We start from the raw sequence: 11,206 nt of genomic DNA, 5'->3' as shown, positions 1-11,206 counted from the left end.
CCCTCGCTGAGGGCCTGTGCAGTACTGGGCCATCCTGACCTGCACCTGTGCCCCTCGCTGAGGGCCTGTGCAGTACTGGGCCATCCTGACCTCCCATACCGATGCCCCTCACTGAGGGCCTGTATAGTGCTGGGCCCTCCTGGCCCTGTGCTCCTGTGCCCCTCGCTGAGGGTCTGTGCAGTGCTGGGCCCTGCTGACCCCATGCACCTGTGCCTCTCACTGAGGGCCTGTGCAGATGCAGCTTTCTGTCTCTGTTGCTAGCTCAGCTAGCTACATAACAGAGGACTACATGCATGTGTGTTATTTGAATGGCATAACAGATAAGGGACGTCAAGATAATTAGGTGGAATTTTGGAATACCTGGAGTTAGGACAATATTCCACACAAAGCGCATCTTAGTCCTGTTATTACCGCCAGCACCATTTGTTCCCTCCATTGCGTACCTTTCCCCTGCGTTCAGAATGTGAGGAATGATATCGAGTAAATTAATGAGGGGAGTCACGGAAGAATAGAGATGAGGCAAAAAGAAAGGAGGGGAATGGCTTCCAGCAGGCACATTTTCACCGCCCTGTGCTGGAAAGGCACTTAGGAAGATAATGAATATAAACTCACACTATCTGGACACAGATGGAGAGTGCGGCGGAGCATTCGAGTGGATGATTAAAGAGAAAAACAAATCAGAAGGTAAAATTACTGTTTATGGGCCAGGGAGGCCACGTCGTAAAGTTTAGTGGAATTGTGTTTTAGAAAGAATGCTGTAAGAAATCTGGAAACTGTGAAGATGGTAAAGACGATGAAGATTATAGTGAAGCTTTCTTGTTTCTTTGAGGCTTCTGAATGCTCCTACCCAGTCTGTGTCCTGCTCTGTCTGGACGTTGCAAATGAAGGATTCTTGCTTTGTCGGTCTCCATCCTCCTGGCCACCTCCAGAAGCTACAGGAAATAAATGCTCTTTCCATCCTGGTCCCTTTGCCACCCGCAAATACAGAGAAGTTGCGTCTAGGTAAATATTAATCTCTGCTTCTGCTTTTCCTTTGTGCTGTGAGCATAGGCCCTGTCTGCAGTTTTACTGTTGGCTGAAGTAGCCCATGCTCTAGGGTCCATCCAGGAAACACGCAGCCCACAGTCAAACCACAGAGGGCCCGTATCCACAGTCAAACCGCAGACAGCCTGTATGCACAGTCAAACCGCAGACGGCCTGTACCCACAGTCAGACAGCAGACGGCCTGTATCCACAGTCAAACCGCAGACGGCCTGTACCCACAGTCAGACAGCAGACGGCCTGTATCCACAGTCAAACTGCAGACAGCCTGTATGCACAGTCAAACCGCAGACGGCCTGTATCCACAGTCAAACCGCAGACGGCCTATATCCACAGTCAAACCGCAGACAGCCTGTATGCACAGTCAGACCACAGACGGCCTGTATGCAGTCAAACCACAGACGGCCTGTATCCACAGTCAAACCGCAGACAGCCTGTATCCACAGTCAAACCGCAGACAGCCTGTATGCACAGTCAAACCGCAGATGGCCTGTAATCACAGTCAGACCACAGACGGCCTGTATGCACAGTCAAACCACAGATGGCCTGTACCCACAGTCAGACAGCAGACGGCCTGTATCCACAGTAAAACCACAAACAGCCTATATGCACCGTCAGACCACAGATGGCCTGTATCCACAGCCAGACCACAGGTGGCCTGTATTCACTGCCAGACCACAGGCAGCCTGTATTCACAGTGAGACCGCAGACAGTCTGTATCCACAGTAAAACCACAGGCGGCCTGTATTCACAGTACAAAGGAAGGAAAAGCAAAAGCAGAAGTTAATATTCACCTAGACACAACTTTTCTGTATTTGTAGGTGGCAAAGGTACCAGGATGAAAAGAGCATTTATTTCCTGTAGCTTCTGGAGGTGGCCAGGAGGATGGAGACCGACAAAGCAACCAGAAACACAACTTTCCCCCCAGCCACCGTCCAGAAACACAGCTCCCACCCAGCCACTGTCCCTCCAGGGAGCTGCTGTTTTCAGTCCCCTCCCATGGGTTATGAATTGTGTCTGGCGCGGTGGCCCCTGGAGCGTGGACTTGTTGGCTGTGGTTCCACTCGCCCAGCATGGGGCCTGGGAGACCCGGCTGAACTGATGTGCGGTGTCCTCCGTACATGACTCCACTGTTGTCTCCTATCCTGTGGCTGTGTGAGCTTCATTCATCCACCGCAGTGTCAACAGACCCCTCTCCTCCTTCCACTTCTCTCCTCCTCTTTTCTAGTTTGAAACTCTTACCAATAATGCTGCTGTAAACATCTTCTGCATATTTTTGGTGAATCTGTGGATGTATTCTGTTGTGTGTGGGTGGAACCGGGATGTCGGGTGGCAGAGCGTGCCTGTCCCCCTAACACATCCCAGCAGACATTTCACCAACCCACACACTCACTGCCAGGCCAGGAGGGCACCTGCCATGCACCTCCGCAGTTGCGAGGGTGTCAGCTTCTCCACAGGAGCCCCCACAGGTGCTGTGACGGCGTCGTGCCGTGGTTTAGCATAATGTCATGGACGCCCGGTTACCTCAAACTTCTTTTCTTTATCCGCCACCCCATATCCGGTAGCTTCTTTTAAGAAGGGCCAAATGGAGTCCTGTGCCCATTTTCGTAGTGTGCTGTCTTCACAGATTCCGGATATGAGGCCCTTTGCCAACACAGGTTTGCTAATGCCTCCTGCTCTGTGGGACATCTTTTCATTCTCTTAAGTGGAATCTTTGATGATCAGAGGTTCTTATATGTAACTCAGTCCCATTCATCAGTATTATCCTTTGTAGTTAGAACTTCCATTAGGTTCTGGAAGCGTTACTGTGTATATTTAGACCTGTAATATCTCTGGAACTGTGTGTGTGCATGTGTGTGTGTGCATGCACGTGTGTGTGTGTGTGTGCGTGTACGTGTGTGTGTGGGCATGCACCTGTGTGTGCGTGTGTGTGCGTGTACATGTGTGTAGGGAGATGGGGGACTACATTCATTCCTTTTCCCAAGGCATATCCAGTTGGTCCAGCACCAGCTATTGAAAGGACAAGACGTCCCCACTGTCCTGAAGTGCAGCCTTTCAAAGTCCAAGTCCCCACACAAGGACAGGCCTGTTTCAGGGCTGCCTTTGAGAACCACTGATCTCTTTGTCAGATACCGAGCCAATTCCGCACTGCCACAATTACTGTTATCACCGTATCTTGCTTTTCTTTTCTTCCAATACATTTTTCTTCTTCAGAATTGGCTTTTATGTTCCAACCCTGCATTTCCAGATGAATTTTAAAATCTGCTTCTCAGTTTTTAAAGAACAACTCATTGGGCTTTGATTAGGAATTTATGGAATACGGAAATTAAATTTTGGACATCTGGCATCCTTATATCGAGCCTTTCAAATACATTGACATAGTAGTTTCTTCTGTTTCTTTGGACGCTCTGAGGTTTCTCCCAATGTTTTACAGTTTTCTGTGCATTTGTCCATCTTCCGTAGATTTATCATAGGCATTCGATATTTCCTCATGCTGTTGTAAACTTTATGTGCATCAAAAAATGATTTTTTTTGTAGAAATGAAACTCTGTAAAATAGTTTACAGGTTTTTTATTGCTATTGTGTAGAAATAAATTTTTTATTAACTTTGATTCTAGTGATCTTGCTATATTTATGTATTATTTAACTCTAATTTATTTTTTCTGTAGACATTTTAGACTTTCTACATTTATAAGTTGTCTGCAAATGCCAGTTTTATTATCTTTTTGTTGAAATTCATAAATTGAATTTAACGTTTTTCTCATCAAGATGATTATGTGATTGTTATACTTTCTTTTTCTTTTCTTTCTTTTTTTTTTGAAAGACAGAGTCTCTGTCACGCAGGCTGGAATCCTGTGGTGAGATCAGAGTTTACTACAACCTTGAACTGACTCAGGCTCTCCTCCTGCCTCAGTCACCATAGTCACTGAGACTAGAGGCAAGTTCCACCAAGCTCAGCTAATTTTTTCAGAGAGAGGGTCTTGCTGTGTCACCCAGGCTGAACTTGAACTCCAGGCCTAGAGTGATCCTCCCACCTCGACTTGCCAATACCGTGGTATAGTGATTGATTTCTGAATGATAAATGAAATTTTAATTCCTGAAATAAATACAATAATTTTGTAATTTTAAAATTGTTCTAACATGTAATATTTGCTAATGTTTTATTTAGTGTTTTTGTATTTATGTTTACAACAGATTGTCTATTTTTAAAAATTCCTTTGATCTGGATAAAGTTAATGTGGCCTCAAGACAAGTTTGAGAAGTGTTTCTTTTTCTCTATTTGAATAATTTGTATAGTTTATATTATTTATTCTTTAAACATTGGAAATATTTCTGGAGAAGCCATCTACTTCTAGTGGTTCTCTCTTATGTGAAGGTATAATTACAGATTTGATATCTTTTCTAGACAAGACTGTTGAGATTTTTTATTTCTTCTTGTGTCAGTTTTTATAAGTTGTGTTTTCCAAGGAACTTTTCCATTTCAGTTGGATTTACAAATTAGTGATATAAAATTGGTTACACCATCCTCTTAAAATCTTTTCATGTCTCTAGGATCTGTGATTATTTTCCTTTTCAATTCTGATGTTATTGCTTTAAGCTTCTTTTGTTTTCTCTATTAGTTTTAATAGGAATTTCTCAATATTAGTAGTCTTTCAAAGAATAATAATTTTTTGGTTTTGTTGATTTTTTTCCCTACACTGTGTTTTTAAATTAATTTTTGCTTTAATCTTTATTATTTCTTCATTTGGTTTTAATTTCCTATCCTTATTCTAACTTCTTGTCATTGATGTTTAGACTTTTATCTTCTAATATATGCACTTAAGATTGCAGTTTTTTATGCTCAGCTTTAGCTGCATCTCATGAGTATTAATAATTTCGTGAACTTCAGTTTAAAACATTTTCTAATTTTCATTTGATTTCTCTTTTGACAAAAATATTTTAGAAGTGTCTTTCCTAATTTTTAAATAATTGGCCATTTTCTAGTTAGCTTTTCATTATTGAGTTCAAATTTAATTCTACTGTAGTCAAATAATATATTCTGAATATATTTTAAGGATTTCAACTACTTGAGCTTTTCTGGGTCTTTTTTTTAGGTTCCTGCATATGGCCAATTTTGGCAAATGTTTTGTGTGTACTTAAAAAATGAAATTCTTTTATTCTTGACTTTAGTGGTCTGTATGTATCAATAATTCAGTATTAATCCTTGTGTTCAGATGTTTTAAATATTTACTAATATTTTCGGATTAATTTATGTGCTTAATTGATCAGATTTATCCAGGTTTGTTTATTTTTGCCTTTGGTTCTGTCAATTTTTGCATCTGATGTTTTGAAGTCACATTATGGGATGTACAAATTCAGATTCTCATACCTTCCTGAAAAATTCATTCTTTTATCATTGTGAAATGCCCTCTTTATCTCATTCAGTGATTTTGGTCTTAAAATCTACTTATCTGATTTTAGTATATATCAGTTTTCTTTGGGTTAATGTTCGCATGTTATGTCTTCTTTCATCATTTTACTTTCACACTTTCTATATTCTAATATTTAAATTTTACTCTTTAAGCATATGGTTGTTTTTATTTTCATCTGGTCAGACTGTATATATTAAATGTAATTCCTGACATCCAGGAATTTCATCTGCCATCTTACTATTCATGTTGTATTCTGCACCTATTTTATATTCTTTGTTCTCCCTTTCTTACACCCAGTTGTATTGTCCTAGATTTATCTTTTTTTATTCCACATTTTCCTCTCTTGACTCGTCACTTTCACTTTCAGTAGTTCCTGAGGATCACCACAGTCATCTTTAGGTTATCAGAAACTCAGACCAATGGGTATTATTATCACCTTTCAGAAAATGCCAAGGCCCTGAAAGGCTTAACTCCTCTGATATCTTCCTGCTCTGTATTTAGCCACAAATACGAATTCTGTATGTATGTTTAAGGCCAGTAAGACATCAGTGTTATTGTTTTATGTGGTTGATAGATTTAGTGACCCACATATTCACCTTTCTTTGCTCTTCATTTTTTCACTTATTTCCTTGTTTTTGTCTGGGATTGTTTTGCTCCTCCCTGAAGAGCTCCCCTAATTTTTGCTTTAGTGTGGATCTCTTGGAAGAAAATTCTCTCAATTTTTGTTTGCCTAGAAATGTCTTCATTTCAGCTTTTGGTGAAAAAGATGTTTTCTCAACTCTAGAACTGTAAGTTGGCAGTTATCTGTTTCAGCCTTTTAAAGCTGTCATTACACTGTCTTCTGCCTTCTCTGTTTTTATTAGGAAGCCAGGGCATGGTATCATTGCTTAAATCTTACGTTTCTCTGGCTTCTTATAATGTTTTCTCTTGGCTTTTGGTTTTTTAAGTTTTACCCTGCTGTCCTAGGCAGGACTTTGTATCCATGTGTTCTGTGCAGAGCTGAAGGCTGAAGAATCTTCTATCTGAGAATGCAGGACTGTGCCGGATTTGTCTTTTACACTTAAAATTCCTCTTGGGACAGAGATGAGGATTTGTTATTGTTCCTCATTCCTATTAATCCACTGTGGCTTCTTGACAATCCAAGGAGAGAAGGGTGGCGTCCATGTTTTTGATTTGGTACTCCACGTTCTTTTTCCATTGAAAATGACGTTAACATTTTTATATTTCATTAACATTTTTTCAGATGATCATAGGTAGTGACTGGCTTCTGTCTCATGGATGCATTTTTGTTCATTTAACCACGTCCCTGTAGAGGAAGAAAAACTTTTCCTCCACCCTCTTTCGTTTTTTAGCTGGAGTCTGCCAATTAAACCGACAAAAGATAGATTCATAGGAGAAAAGTCGTACACAGTTTACTTGATGTTAACATTTTTACCTGCACAGTAAAAATGAAAAGAAGCTCCACAGTAAAAAGTGAAAAACTCAGAGAAGCAGTGAGACTCGGGGGCTCACAGGCACTTTAACAAAGGCTGACACGATGAAGAGAAGCGACTGGGCAGAGGAAAAGGAGATTTGGCCTTCGCCGTGGCAGCTTTGGGACGGTGAACATGTGGAAAGATGAATGGGAGAGGAGGGTTATCTTAGTAAGACTTGTTTGCAGATCCTCTCAGTGCAGGCTTTCCGTGTCTGGCGATTCCAGTTGTTCTTTGCCTGGTGTGGGAGGTGAGGGGCACCTTCGCGAGGGCAAATGTGTGCACTGGCTTTAGGTAGAAAGGAGGAGGGCAGAGAGCTCCTCCTGTGCCTGTGGTTTCTCTCTTGGCTTCAGCTCAAAGCGGTGCTTAGGCCAAAGAGGCCAATTGTCACATGGTGTCGCCTCATCTTCTTCGTCCCTGGGATCAGGCATTTAGGTTGTTCTGTTTATACAAACTACTCTTTGTACTGTTGCAGTCAACTTATTTTTACACAAATCTTTGGCTTTGTTTCTGGTTGTTCCATTAGAACACTATTGGAAGTGAAATTATAGGGTCAAATATCATAAACGTGGAAGGGTCCTTATGTGTGACGGCTCATTGCTTTTCTGGTTGTCGGAATAAGTGTTTGTTCCCACAAGACACTGCGAGTAGTTTTCTCATCTCAACCTCACCAGCATTAAGTCATGGTTCATTTTTCATGTTTTCCAAATTAGGAGACGACAACTATATTCCATTTTACTTTGCGTTTTTCTGTTTCCTTGAGAGGCACAATATGTGTTCAAGTGTTTACTGGCTGTATTTCTTTTGTAAATTTAACTTGTAGACATTTATCTGTTTTTGCTATGAGAGTGTTAGTGATTTTCTTATTGTTTCTTTCGAATTCTTTATATATTGTTGATACTAATATTTTGTGACTTTTAGAAATATGTTTGCAGTCAGACTTTGGCCTTTTTATTTTGCAAATGCCATTTTTAACATAAATAAATTGTGATGTAGTCTGAAATTTCCCGCTGGAACATACCCTCATTAAAACGCAGAGCTTGATGGAACGTGTTGTCTCAACGCAATGACAGCGTTTAAACGGGATGACGTAGAGTCTCTGGAACGATAAATGACCAGAAGACTTTTCCTTCCTTCAATTTCCTGGTCGCAGTTAAATAGGAAAATGTATGTTCACTCCTCTCCCAAATACCCTTTTTTGGATGACTTAAAAAATGCAAAGCAGTGAGGAAGGTGGTGGTTGATGGAATGACGTCATGTGTGGGGGCCAGCAGGGGAGGCCTTGTGGTCGGGCAGGGAACTCCCGGGGGTGCCTGCAGGGCCTCCTGGGATGTGAGGTTGGGACTGGGGAGAAATGGGTCTTCCACCTCTTGGCATCATCGCTATCTTAAACATGCTCGTTTAGAATCAGCTTCCTCCCAGATGCTGAAGCTAACGGCTATGTCTAAAACCACACGGGCCAAACCTGTATCACATTTTGCCTCTTAGTGGCTCTGTGCAAAAAATGCTGCTGTGTTCTTCCACAAAACAGCCATTCATCTTGCACACCATTTGCTTTGGAAACTAGAACTTAAGCAAATCAGCATCTTTTTGCAAAGTATGGAAACAAGCCCACTCAAACATTTTTCCTCTCTGATGTATCTGGCACTATTAATTCAAGCTATTCTGTAGAAATTTAAAATGAAACTTACCTCCTTTACTCATGCTTAAGATTCTTTTAAAAGACAGGAAATGATTTTATTTCAGGAACACTGCCTTTGAGACACCTTCTCCCCCTGCTTTGACTCATCCTGACTTAGTGCATTTCCTCTTTTGTTCCTACAAAGGGCCTGACCCTTCAGTTTCCAGACTCTGAGTGGTGTAGCAGGCATGTGGTTCCTCGTGGTCTGGCCAGAGAATCATCAGTCTCGATCTGAACATGCCCAGATAATTGGGGTCATCTTCTTCGGAAGGAAAAAAATCAGCTTTTGGCACTGGCTATGCCTAAATCATAACTTGCCTACCTCAAGATCTATAAAAGCAGTTTAGTCAGGCTTCTAAACATGCCTCTTTCTAGTCGCAGATTTAATTAGTGTAGAACATGGTACAGTTTGCTCTTTCTCAGCAATGTGTACAGTAGAAACCTACCAGTCGTGTGGATTATTATATGCAATCCTTTCTCCACTAATGAACCCAGGAACACATCCTACCAACGTCGATGTATATGGTGCCCACTACGTTAATTAACCTGTTTTTATTTTCTTTTTCATTAGAAGTATCAACCGATATTAAGTGAAAGTCACAAACCAATATTTTTTAGACTTTTCATAGGCGTATCAGAATGTGAGTCTAATGAGAACTAATTCATCAAAATTAGGCTTTTCCTGCATTGCCAGACCATTAACATTATTTTAATGTCATTAGCTCTGCTTAGCAGCAGACATTTGCGGTCGTAACTGTTAGGAAACACAGCGTAATGTTTTGCAGATCTCATTTCAGTGGTAAAATTTCACCACCTAAAGTCTTGATAAATGCATCTAGCACTTTCCTCGGCAAAAATATTACTGACATGAAAATCAGTTCAAGTGCACTGGACTCCATAGAAATTTTTCTGTCTCCTCCCACTTCCTAGGGGTTTCATGTTTACAGCGATCTTATTTTTCAGTAATTTTCTTTTCTTGTGTTTTCCTTTCAAAAATAACTTTATTGAAACGAAGCAAGCATAAACAAGGGGAATATGGAAGAAAACAAGCAAGCAGAAAAGAGAAATAAGGAACTAAAAATGTGCACACATGGATATGCACCCATATCAAACCAGATGGCTTCATTTGGGTATTGTGAAGATCAAATGCCTTAAGGTAATGTGAGGGGTCACTGTGAATCACTACGATGTCATCCAAGCAAAAGAGAAAATGCATTGCAAAGCAAATGACACTGATGTCAGGTTTGAAGAGCTGATTTACTGACCTGGGGTGAGTTTGTGAGATCCCCCAGCACAGCAGAACGACCAAGACCAGGTGTGGAGATGTGCCAGTATTTGCCCCCAAACGAGTACATCCAAATACAATTTTATGCGAATGTCCCTCTCTTCCGACTGATCAAAGTAGTAGGTGTCACTCATTTCTAACGTACATTTGTGCATATTAATTATTTCCCTTATTCAAAGACAAGGCAGAGAAAATTGATCAGAACAAAACTGAGAAACTAAATAAAGCGATTTTTTCATTTCTTTTCTGCTCACTTTCTTGTTTCTTTTCTTCTCTCATCACAATCACAAGAAAAGACAGATTAACCATCCATAAACACCCCAGCAGCCAGTTACGCTGCCACGGAGGTGGCCAGGACCAGCTTTCCAGGCCCCTCCAGAGGTGAGGACCCAGCCTCCTTTTCTCCCACAGTCGGTCAGGATTTCAGTCCTCACTATGGCCGGGCACCCTCTGCAGTGGTGCTGTCCATCCCACCCTAAAATAGGACTGTGGGCCTGACAAAGGCCAGGGGTGCCTTGGGAGTTAGGATTTCAGCTGCCACTGCTCATCCACCCTCTAGTGTCTGCTACCTGGACCCTCAGTGTCCTCGGCCTACAGGAACCCTATCTCTCTTCTTACTGTTTCTCCTCACTGCAGCCCCTCACCCAATGGCTGCTCCTTCCCTGGCCTTGTCCCCTCCTCCCTTCTTACTTCTGTTCTTCCCACTCATTCTGGCAGGCCTCTGCCTGGGCACCAGCACCTCTCACCCTGGCCACTGCCTTCTTCAGAGGGGCCGTCGTAAACCCTGCCTGGGTCCCGTCCTCCGGGTGTCCCTGGGGCAGGGGCTGGCCGGGTCCCGCGTCCCCTGTGTCTCTTCTTGGAACGCTTTTGCTGGAGGAGCGAACAGGTGCGGGAATGACTTGTCGCTTCTCGTTTTGGCTGCACCCCGTCCTCCCAGAGGGAGTGGTTTCCAACACGCTTTCTTGGCCTCCCTGGAAAGTCCTAGGGCTTCCTGCGAGGGGCCCCGGGGTTGGGGCTCTCCCCGGACGGTCTCCCAGCGGAGCTCTTGCCAGGGGCTGCTCGCTGGGATCGCGGCGGCCTCACCGACTTCCCTGGGTGTCTCTGAGCGACCTCGGCGAATTCTCTCCGGAAATCTCGGAGGGAACTTTCTGAAGAGCGTCCGTGGCCGGAGGCTGTTGACAGCAGGTGTGGGGTGTGGGGTGTGGCGCCGGCTCGCAGCTTGCAGGGCAGCCCCAGCTCCCGCCACATCCGGCCGGGGTTTGGCCTCACGAAGGGCGCGGTCTGGTCTTTCCGGACTCCGAGACCCCCAGGCCCC

Source organism: Mandrillus leucophaeus, unplaced genomic scaffold (assembly GCF_000951045.1).
Source record: "Mandrillus leucophaeus isolate KB7577 unplaced genomic scaffold, Mleu.le_1.0 Scaffold85, whole genome shotgun sequence".
Lineage (NCBI taxonomy): Eukaryota > Metazoa > Chordata > Mammalia > Primates > Cercopithecidae > Mandrillus > Mandrillus leucophaeus.
The sequence above is the reverse complement of the archived record's forward strand: the minus strand, read 5'-3'. Positions refer to the sequence as shown.